An 11,580-nucleotide genomic window follows, 5' to 3' on the forward strand; every position below is an offset into this window, starting at 1 on the left:
CCAGTACAGGGCAGAATTTAGATACAATCACACTGGATTTGAGTCCCCCCCCCAAAAAAAAGAGTGTCTAAAAATAAAGATGAAAATGTGGAACTGATAACATGAAGTGTTCTGTTACTAAATTGGTCACTGGACCTATAAAATGGACGATACTTATTATAGTACAGTGCCTTCAGAAAGTATTCACACCCCTTTACACCCCTTGGCTTTTTCCACATTTTGTTGTGTTACAGCCTGAATTTAAAATGTACACAATTTCGATTTTGTGTCACTGATCTAAACACAATACCCCATAATGTCAAAGTGGAATTTTGTTTGTAGACATTTAAAAATGACTCATAACATGAGTAAAAATGTGCTTAACAAATCGCATAATAAGTTGCATGGACTCATGTGTATAATATTTGTGGTTACCATTATTTTTCAATGACTACCCCATTTCTGTAACCCACACATACAATTATCTGTAAGGTCCACTCAATCGAGTAGTAAAATTTCAAACACAGATTCAACCACAAAGACCAGGGAGGTTTTCAAATGCCTCGCAAAGAATGGCACCGATTGGTAGTTGTGTAAAAATAAAACAAGCAGACACTGAATAACCCTTTCAGCATGGTGAAGTTATTAATTATGGTGTATCATTACACTACAAAGGTACAGGCATCCTTCCTAACTCATTTGCCGGAGAGGAAGGAAAGTGTTCAGGGATTTGACCATGAGGCCAATGGTGATTTTTAAAACAGTTACAGAGTTTAATGGTTGTAATATGAGAAAACTGAGGATGGATCAATAACATTGCAGTTACTCCACAATAATAACCTAAATTACAGAGTGAAAAGAACGATGCCTGTACAGAATTTAAAAAAATCCAAAACATGCATCCCAAGGCACTTAAGTAATACTGCAACAAAAAAAGGCAAAGAAATGAACTTTTGGGTCCTGAATACAAAGTGTTATGTTTGGGGCAAATCCAACACAACACATCACTGAGGACCATTCTTCATATTTTCAAGCATGGTCGTGGCTGCATGATGTTATGGGTATGCTTGTCATCAGCAAGGATTAGGGAGTTTCTTAGGATAAAAATAAACAGAATACAGCTATAAGCACAGGCCTTAATCCTAGAGGAAAACCTGGTTCAGTCTGCTTTCCAACAGACACTGGGAGACGAATTCATCTTTCAGCAGGACAATAACCTAAAACACAAGGCCAAATCTACACTGAAGTTGCTTACCAAGATGACATTGAATGTTCCGGCTTGAAATCTATGGCAAGACTTGGCTGACAAGCAATGAGCAACAATCAACTTGACAGAGCTTGAAGAATTAAAAAAATTATAAATGGGCAAATATTGTACGATCCAGGTGTGCAAAGCTTTTAGAAAGTTACCAAGAAAGACTCACAGCTGTAATACTCGCCAAATGTGCTTCTACAAAGTATCGACTGTGTGAATAGTTATGTAAGTTAGTTATTTCTGTATTATATTTTTCAGTAAATTAGCAACATTTTCTAAATACATGTTTTCACTGTCATTATGGGGTATTATTGTGTGTAGATCTATTAATGTAAAAATCTATGAATCAAATTTGAATTCAGGCTGTAACGCAACAAAATGTGGAATAAGTCAAGGGGTATGAATACTTTTTGAAGGTACTGTAATTATGATGTGTTACATGAGGACTGATTTAAACCTAACACAGAATTGTAATTTAGCTCTAACAACTCTTATACAACGTGAAAGCTCCAGAACAGTCCTGATAATCATCATACTCCTATTTTGTTTTCTACAAATTAGCATTTTTCCACACAATCATACCTGTACTTTGTTTTTAACACATTTCAAATTCCAAAAGAGGTCCCCTAAGGACACATAAGAGCGGCTAACAGGATGGAGAATATCACGAGTACCATGAGGAGAATGCAATGAATAACCTATAACCAACTCACACCTGGCTGGATTACTAGAGCATCGTTCACAAGCATACTTATCATCTCGTTCTGCTCGTGTCCAGTCTGTTTTTAAACCTACAGCCCACATGACTAGTGTATTTTGGTCACAGAGCCCACACAGTTCTTCCATTTGTTTCTGCAAACTGCCCTCCTTTCCTTGTGTAACTTAGCAAAAAGGGGCAGCTTCTATAAAGGCAACAGAGCTAAGGACCTCCTTGTGATACAGTTTATAACTAGGCTATATCAAGGGCTTACTTTGCAAACACTCTTTCAATTTAAGGGTTTAAAATAAATTAAAACCTGTTCTCCTTCACTTGATCAAAGCAAATAACCCCTTCCACAGGAAAAAACTGAAGTGGAGATGAAAAAGGTGGTCTTCTCCTGAGGGGAAAAACACAATACTTACATAAGCAGTTATAAGAAGACATAAGCAGTGATTACTTGTTCTTATGGATTATTATGGATATAGCCAAATACAGTGTGGAGGACTGCACAGTGAATTAGGTTAACTTACCCAATAGCAGAACCCTTGCCTCCATGTCATGGAAAATGTTTTGTTAGTTTGTGTGTGTGTGTGTGTGTGTGTGTGTGTGTGTGTGTGTGTGTGTGTGTGTGTGTGTGTGTGTGTGTGTGTGTGTGTGTGTGTGTGTGTGTGTGTGTGTGTGTGTCAAAATTGATGTGGTTTTGTTCTCGTTGCTGAAATAGCAAGCATTTGAGAATCAGCCTGTTCTCATTTATTCTCAAGGCAGCATGTCTTCTTTTTTTCTTTTCTTTTTCATCCACCAAATAAACTATAGGCTACAATAAGTAATGTGTTTGTAATAACAAGCAATGAATAGGGCTGTAGATGTCACTTTCGAATACACACTGTCCCTCAAAATAATGTGTTGTTTGGACATCAATAACATCACCCACACTGGTGTGTAGAATAGGCAACTTGTTAAATAAAGGTTAAATCAAAATGTATCAATGTAGACAGTCAGTTTGATATCCAAGGGAATTAAAAAAGTATTTGTCTTGGGGTGGCAGGGTAGCCTAGTGGTTAGAGTGTTGGAGTAGGAACCGAAAGGTTGCAAGTTCAAATCCCCAAGCTGACAAGGTACAAATCTGTTGTTCTGCCACTGACCAGGCAGTTAACCCACTGTTCCTAGGCTGTCATTGAAAATAACAATTTAATTAAATAGTTAAATAAAAATAAATAGGTCAAATAACATATAGGCTAGGGTACCTTAATATTACATTACAGAGGGGACCCTCCCTCCCTAGCTTATGCAGTCATAGTTGATAGGTTCCTTGTCCTGTTGGCAAATGATCACCAAGCTGAGACCCTTATGGATATATGGCCAAATATAGCCTACAGTGCAGAGGACAAGGCTGTAAATTAGGTTACCTTACCCAATAGCAGAAGCCTATGGGTCTGCTTGTATTCTCTCTTCTCTGCTTTCAGACTCTTGTCTATGTTCCGACTTCTCTTTATCTCCGCTTTGATGCGTGCTTTCTCCTCCACTCTGCGTTGATCCCGAAGCCCCAGGTCGGAACAATTGTCCTGCTGCCCAGGCTCGCCATCTAGCCCAGCATTAGCACCCGTTCGCCCGCTGTAGGTTATCGACGAGTGGGGTCCTATAATCCTAGATCTAAAACTATGACACATCCCCATAACGAGCTGCCACGTTTATAATTCAACTAGCTAACACTTGACCGTGCGTGGAAACCCCATAATTATGATAACAGTCTCGCTGTCTATTGTCACATCCCGTTAGCGGACACCGGGTCCATGCAATGACCAAGGTGTCCACTTCTCGCAATTCAATGTATTTGTTACTTCTGAAAACGTAAAAGCCACTCACAGTAGGCCCAGCCGACGAATATGAATCTGACCAGCACACAGTTCCCGGTGCTCCTTATTGTGATGTATAGCTTATAGAGATGGCTTGTTGGTTTTGCCCTATTTTGCTCTCGAAGTCCTTCCTCATCCTTCCTCTTTCCTGTTACAATTTGCAGGAGCAACAGGGGGGCAGAAGAGAAGCCACGCGTCTGAGTCACGTGATCTGCGTCGTTCATCGCCCACCTCAGCACACCTGTTTCGTTCTCAAATCAACCGTTCTCGCAAGATGTGTATTCGTCCAGATGTCTTTTCAGTGGCAGACTACTTTAAGCATCAAAAAGAAGAATAGGCCTTTAGATAGACACAGAATTGCAGTCAATTAGCTATCTGAACATTGTAATATCTTACTCTGAGGGGACAAACAGTGTCTCTGTTTATATGAAGATGGATTATATTCACACTAACTGTTAACGGTTAACTGTCTATGTTTGTATCGTGTGTGTGTGTGTGTGTGTGTATGTTATAGATTTTTACAGATTGGGGCATAGAAATTTGATTAGGGTTCTTTGTGACTGGATAGAATTCATCCAGCGCCAGGGGAAAATAAACCTCTCTGACATTGCCACTAGATGACAGCAAATCTAACTCACGAAGACTAGTTCGGTGTGAGACAGCTTCATAACATGCTGACCAGACCGCCAGCGTTGCGGCGCGCGGTCAAGCGTTGCAAAAATAAATGTACACAGTGTATTAGGGGGTAACGAGCTCCCCTAAGAACAATGTCTAATTGCTGACACACAAAAAATCTGTGTTTGGAAAATAATTGGTGTGTGGATGAAGGACATGATTAGTATAAATCATGTCCTTCATGAATGGAAATATATGGCTACAGTTGAAACTGTTTTAGTTATTTTATGAAATTATGTTTTTAGAAAAGGGGCGTTTTTTAAAGTTCCAGGGTAACTGGCCCCCAAGGGGTAGAAGATTATGGCATAGGTGTGTTAAAATCCATTTAATCTATTTTATTTGGAAAGTCTTTAGTAAATAATACTTCGCTTTTAAGTCTAGTTGTCTTAGTTTAATTATTTAAATAAAATATGTGGGGGGGTGTTACATATGTCACTATTAATATCTGCACTATGTGGAGATTTGATGTCCCTCTTTTTAACTCACCTGCACATACATTTTCTTTAATATCTCGATGTTGTTCCTTTTCCTTACAATCCATTATGTACAATTGCACTAAATATTATAGGAATAATGCAATAATTTGTATCTCTGCAGTCTTTAAAATGACATTCAGGGGCAAAAGGTTTTCAATAGTTGTTTTTAATTCATTAAAAAAAAATATTCATTTGAATACAATATTGGAATGGAATATAACTAATAACATTAAATAACATTGGAATAACTCACAAGCCCACCTCCTGCACTACTCACACCTAATCCAGTCCCACCTGTGGCTGAAAACAGCTCCTCACAGAAAATACACTCTGCATCCCCTTTGGTGACTGATGTGGCTTATTGTGTTGCAACAACCTTATTTGAGGCAACCTTACTTTGAAGAACTTGATTCGTTTTCCTACTCTCTCTCTCTCTTTCTCTCTTCTTTTTGAGGCCTTTTCCTCCAGCAACCTTTTGTAAGGTGAGGCTATCAGCATAGCCGCAGACTCTGCCTTCCTCTTCCTCGGCCTCGCCTCCTGGAGCCTTGGCACAACTCCAATAGAACTGCCGCAGCTGTTGGTTGTTGGTTTAAGCAAAAACAAACAAACTAACAAACAAAAACACATGAGTATTGGTACAATAAACACATCTAATCACTATATGCGAATATATGTTCCCTAAAATGAGTGCTGATTATTTTATTACTAACATTTGGAGCAAGGATAGGCTGCAGGGTGGAGGTTGTGGCGGAGGTAGATGTGGTGGAGGTAGAGGTTTTGGAGTTAGAGCTGGTGGCGGTGGAGGTAGAGCTAGAGATGGCGACGGTAGAGCTGGTGGCCGCATCGGTAGAGGTGGCAATAGAGCACTGCGGCTGAATGGATTCTTTGCATTGAAAATAAAACGACAAAAGCAGTACACTCGCATTAACATCTGCTAACCATGTGTATGTGACAAATAACATTTGATTTGATTTGGTTTGGCCCTCACAAGACTGGTTGAGGGTTGTGCTTCATGAAGCCACTGAACCAATCCACCTCTGCATACCCCTTTCCTTTGTTGAGCCTGTGCTTAATTCCCATCCTCTCTGCCAGATCAAAGGCAAGTCTTCTCACGTCCCATGATGTTAGGCCAAATAGGGCTCTTTCCATTTGTTGAATGTGATTGACAAGGTCACTTTCAGACGTGGAAGAGAAGTGTTTTCTGTTTTCTGTTTTCTTCGTATCTTCTCATTGCCCTCAGAGCCATAGCTTCCACGGTCTGTTTTCTTCGTATCTTCTCATAGCCCTCAGAGCCATAGCTTCCACGGTCTGTTTTCTTCGTATCTTCTCATTGCCCTCAGAGCCATAGCTTCCACGGTCTGTTTTCTTCGTATCTTCTCATTGCCCTCAGAGCCATAGCTTCCACGGTCTGTTTTCTTCGTATCTTCTCATTGCCCTCAGAGCCATAGCTTCCACGGTCTGTTTTCTTCGTATCTTCTCATTGCTCTCAGAGCCATAGCTTCCACGGTCTGTTTTCTTCGTATCTTCTCATTGCCCTCAGAGCCATAGCTTCCACGGTCTGTTTTCTTCGTATCTTCTCATTGCTCTCAGAGCTATAGCTTCCACGGTCTGTTTTCTTCGTATCTTCTCATTGCCCTCAGAGCCATAGCTTCCATGGTCTGTTTTCTTCGTATCTTCTCATTGCCCTCAGAGCCATAGCTTCCACGGTCTGTTTTCTTCGTATCTTCTCATTGCTCTCAGAGCCATAGCTTCCACGGTCTGTTTTCTTCGTATCTTCTCATTGCCCTCAGAGCCATAGCTTCCACGGTCTGTTTTCTTCGTATCTTCTCATTGCTCTCAGAGCTATAGCTTCCACGGTCTGTTTTCTTCGTATCTTCTCATTGCCCTCAGAGCCATAGCTTCCATGGTCTGTTTTCTTCGTATCTTCTCATTGCCCTCAGAGCCATAGCTTCCACGGTCTGTTTTCTTCGTATCTTCTCATTGCTCTCAGAGCCATAGCTTCCACGGTCTGTTTTCTTCGTATCTTCTCATTGCTCTCAGAGCCATAGCTTCCACGGTCTGTTTTCTTCGTATCTTCTCATTGCCCTCAGAGCCATAGCTTCCACGGTCTGTTTTCTTCGTATCTTCTCATTGCTCTCAGAGCTATAGCTTCCACGGTCTGTTTTCTTCATATCTTCTCATCTGAAAATAAAAACCTGAAATTATAATAGGAACAGATGGCCCCCTAACCCTTACCCAAAATCCTCCCTAACCCTAACCCCTAATCTAACAGATGACCCCTTACCCTAACTACCCAACACAGGACTGTGAACCTTAAGACAAGCCAGTTTCTTTCAAACCACCTGACTCAAAGTATTATTATTAACCTGCAGGGGGGAGAGGTGCCAATTTAAAAGCTCTCTCTTAAAAACGTAGCTAGATACCCTACATGTCATTCAATAATTTCATCCAAACTGCCTGCACCCGTCAACGAGCTTCTGTGTAGCCAGGCGCTAAAATAGAACTTGGTTCCGCCTCTCCCAAGTCCCACCTTTCCCATTCAATCATTGGTTTTTAGGAGTATATACCCACGTGGGTGATTGAAAGACGAATGAGGTCTACACTCCAGTCCAGTTGGCTGCACTAATGCACATTAAAGTTGGTAACACATGATTTTGTGTGACTCAAAATCAATATAAATTCTACAAAGATCCAGCAAAAAAAGGGCCGTATGCGTTTCAGGTAAAATAAGCCAATGTTTCTCTCCCAGGACAAATGACCTAGCAACGGCAAGCTAGCTAAATGTCCATGAATGTTTAATGTGTTTCGACCTCTCTCCAAATGAATATAGTTGGTCCACAGTTGATTTAGGCAATTTAACCTGTGTGTCATGAATGCATCTGGTGGTGATAGACAAAATCAACATGTGCATGAAGGCGCACACAGGAACCCGTTTGGTCATCATGTAATGTAATGTATTCCATTCGCAGTATTCCGAACAGGAGCTCTTGTTTCTGGGGGTGCCCAGGAACCGGTTTGGCCATCAGGTCGGCATTTACTTCATTTTTCTTTAAAAGGGCTTGAACAGTCAGTCATTCTAATTCCCATGTAAAATAGCCTTTTGAGTGACTGAAATATCACCCATAATATTTTTTGAGGATAGAAATGATTTTTCTGTCATGGCTAACTACCAGGAAGTTTGAAAAGACAGGCTGAGTGGGCAGGGAGTTTATATTCATAAACTCACCTTGACTGACCGCTCTTTGAAACACCTACATACAGTATGTCAAGAAACTTGGATGAAATGTTGCAGTAAAATCATCTCAAGCTAATTTGGTGATACACAAAGCAATTCAAGTAACATTGAAATTGCATCATTGATGTCAATCTTTTTAATACATCACCTGTTTGGCAACTGCGGTTCACAGCAGCACTGACGGATGGAGACGTGACAACTGCATCAGTTTTGAACGACACCCCTTTTTGTTCCATGCTAGCTGACGACCTAGCTAGCCAGCAACTAGCTAACACCAGACACAGATGAAAGGGGAAACATAAGTATCTTTGCAATAGATGAAGAGTATAAACGTGTAATTCTATTTGCTGACACCCTACAGTGACATTTTGGCACCAGCAGAGAAGCTATTTCGTTATTTAAACCCCGCCCCTCCGCAAACACACCATCTCCGATGTTGATTACGAGGCGATACTTATTCAAATTAGATAAGAGATTATCATGTTACCATTGGTATATTAAAATTAGAGTTAGGGTAATGTCACCCTATCCCTTTAATAATCCCGCCTCCTCAATCCAAGGATTTGATATGGGGGAGACAACCAGTAACTTTATGATCAAACTTTATCAAAGTAGAGGGAAAAATCATTTTTCATACTTTGGTGATCATACTTTTATCTGGTTTCATACATATAAGTCACTCAATTTCATGAAAACATGATTTAGTCTGTTCATGACCTTTAAGAAATTAGATTTAAACATTGCAGACCATTCTTTCTTTCCATATTTGAAATGTAGTGGTCAAGTCGTGGTCACCTATCAGAGAGAGTTCAAAGGTAATTTGGCCAAATTGTTGCAACATTGTAGATTGGAAACGCATTCCATGGTGATAAACACCGTTGTTAAACTCTATCTGTGTGATACTTTTGGGACTCATTTAACACAAAGTGTTGTTTTTCTGGTCTTGCTATCATTCTTCAATTAAGATAATTGCTTAAACTGATTGATTATTTAATGATTTTGATTCTGTCTAAACAGGATCATTGTAAGAATGATGAGATCCTTACGTTCCTGAAGTATATAGACCCAGGAAATGGCTTTGAGACAAAATTCCCACTGATGTGAATGGGGAGGATGCCCGCGCCTTGTTTGTGTAGCTCTAGGGGAAGTTGACATTACCCAGCGGTGACTCCATGGCCTTCATGGGCGACCAAAAATTCATAATGTGGAGCCTTGTCTGCAGGAATGACATCTCCTGGAACTTTGAGAAGTTCCTGGTCGGTCCTGATGGGGAACCTCACAAGTGATATTGAGGATATATTAAGGAGCTCCACAAGGTGAAATAAATTCAGGCAGAGCTCTTACAGTGTTGGTGTTGATAAGGATGGAGAGAGCCTGACCACAGGGATAACACACAGTGTCTTCACTCCCCAGTCACACATCTGCAGTCACACATTTTCTTCATATTTTATTACAATATCCCCTCTCCGGTACTAACTGCTTTTGCTATTAGCCTCTGCCTCCTTATACCTGCTGCATTTGTTTCAATTGGCTTTGCTCTCCTTCGCAGGACACTGCTGTTGTTTAGACTCTACTGAATGAAGACATTCCTTAAAGCCTTTTTTGTAAAGGGTTTTTAATAAAGTTGTAAAGGCCTGAATCTAACAGTAGTGTATTACTCATGTATAGCAAAGACCACACTGTTTTTACAGTAAATTCCTAGTAGCATAGTAGATTACTGTAAATTTACAGTAAATTACTGGCAGCACAGAAGCTAGTAAATTACTGCAGATTTACAGAACCTTTACTGCAACACAAATGTACAGCGTATTACTGGAATACCTGACTACAGCAACATTCTGTATTTCCATCACGGTTGACAACTCCACTGTGTGCCCCTCTTAGAATACAAAGAACCTTGGTTTGACCCTTCCACACCTACAGGAGGGCAGCTCCCGCTCAGCCCAGTCCAAGCTCTTCTCTGTCCTGGCACCCCAATGGTGGAACCAGCTTCCCCCTGAAGCTAGGATAGTAGAGTCCCTGCCCATCTCCCTGTACCACATCTCAAGCTTTTGTGAACTAACACTGATACTTTACTCCCACCCCCTTACTAGCTCTGACCTTGCTGATAGCTACTTATTGAGGAAAAATGTACTTACTATGACTGTGATATATGGTTGTCCCAGCCAGCTGTTTTAATATGAATTCACTAACTGTAAGTCTCTCTGGATAAGAGTGTCTGCTAAATCAGGGGTTCCCAAATGTTTTCACCCGGGGCCCCTTATCAGCATTGGGGAACATCCCGTACTGCCCCTGCAGGCACGCACACGCACCATGTCTATTCCTATGGGCACAAGCACTGTTCATGACACAAACTGTTCACACCCCTTTTGTTGGTGGATAGAATTTAGCAGTTTTTAAGCTTATTTCCCGCAATTCTACATACTTGTCATGGGGTGGAAACAACATTTTGTAGTTTTAAAGCAAATCTTCTTGCAATTCTATATATTTTGCCATGTCTAATGTGTATTCATGTGATATGTGATATTTGAGTGACAAAAAAATGACAACTATCTATGGGCTAAAAAAAAATACCTAAAAATGATTAACTGACATGGTCTAGTTGATCTGGACATTTCCGACAAGTAATAAATAGCTTTCTAAGGTACGCAATGACTAACATGATAGGAGGAACTGATCTAATTTCGAAATTGTACATTCACTGTGCCAAATGACTAAAATGTAAATGTAGAATTTACTTTGCATTACTGGACGCACAGTGGTAAACGATTGCAGATTTACAGTGCCAATGACAGGCAGTATTTATGTTACATGTATTTGATATGTACTTCTATACGTTCAATACCTATTTTGTCATTTGTATTTCACTGGCCTGAACTACAATTCACTTAGCCTATTTTGTAACAGAATTAGAATACATGTATTTTGTATTTTCCATTACAATTATCTACTTCTGTTCCCAAGATGGCATAGCAGTTCAGACGTCTTTTGTGTGTCCCGTATATATGTATATATTTACAACTTTTTTTCACATTTTATTTTTATTTTCCATCAACTCATCTTCAAAACACTCTCCTGCAAGCCGCCTCACCAATTTATATTTATAAAAAAGTATTATTTACCTCAAATCTGTAATCCTCCAAGAAGCTAGCCAGAAACTCCAAGAAGCTAGCCAGAAACTAGCTGACTACAGCAACACTCCGCTTCTGGCTAGCTCCTGGCGCTCTCTTTTGACGACTTCTGTAACCGTAATAGCCTTGGTTTCATGCATGTTATCATTAGAAGCCTCCTCCCTAAGTTTGTTCTATTCACTGCTTTAGCACACTCTGCCAACCCGGATGTTCTAGCTGTGTCTGAATCCTGGCTTAGGAAGACCACCAAAAATTCTGAAATTTTAATTCCAAACT

General features: G+C 40.3%; 1 pseudogene; it reads right to left on the reverse strand.

Annotated features, from left to right (window-relative positions):
* LOC118399985 (guanine nucleotide-binding protein G(s) subunit alpha-like) overlaps positions 1–3,930 on the reverse strand; it is a 45,755-nt pseudogene extending 41,825 nt beyond the window's left edge.
* Positions 3,931–11,580: the final 7,650 nt, after the last annotated feature.

Source organism: Oncorhynchus keta, chromosome 21 (genome assembly GCF_023373465.1).
Source record: "Oncorhynchus keta strain PuntledgeMale-10-30-2019 chromosome 21, Oket_V2, whole genome shotgun sequence".
NCBI classification, from domain to species: domain Eukaryota; kingdom Metazoa; phylum Chordata; class Actinopteri; order Salmoniformes; family Salmonidae; genus Oncorhynchus; species Oncorhynchus keta.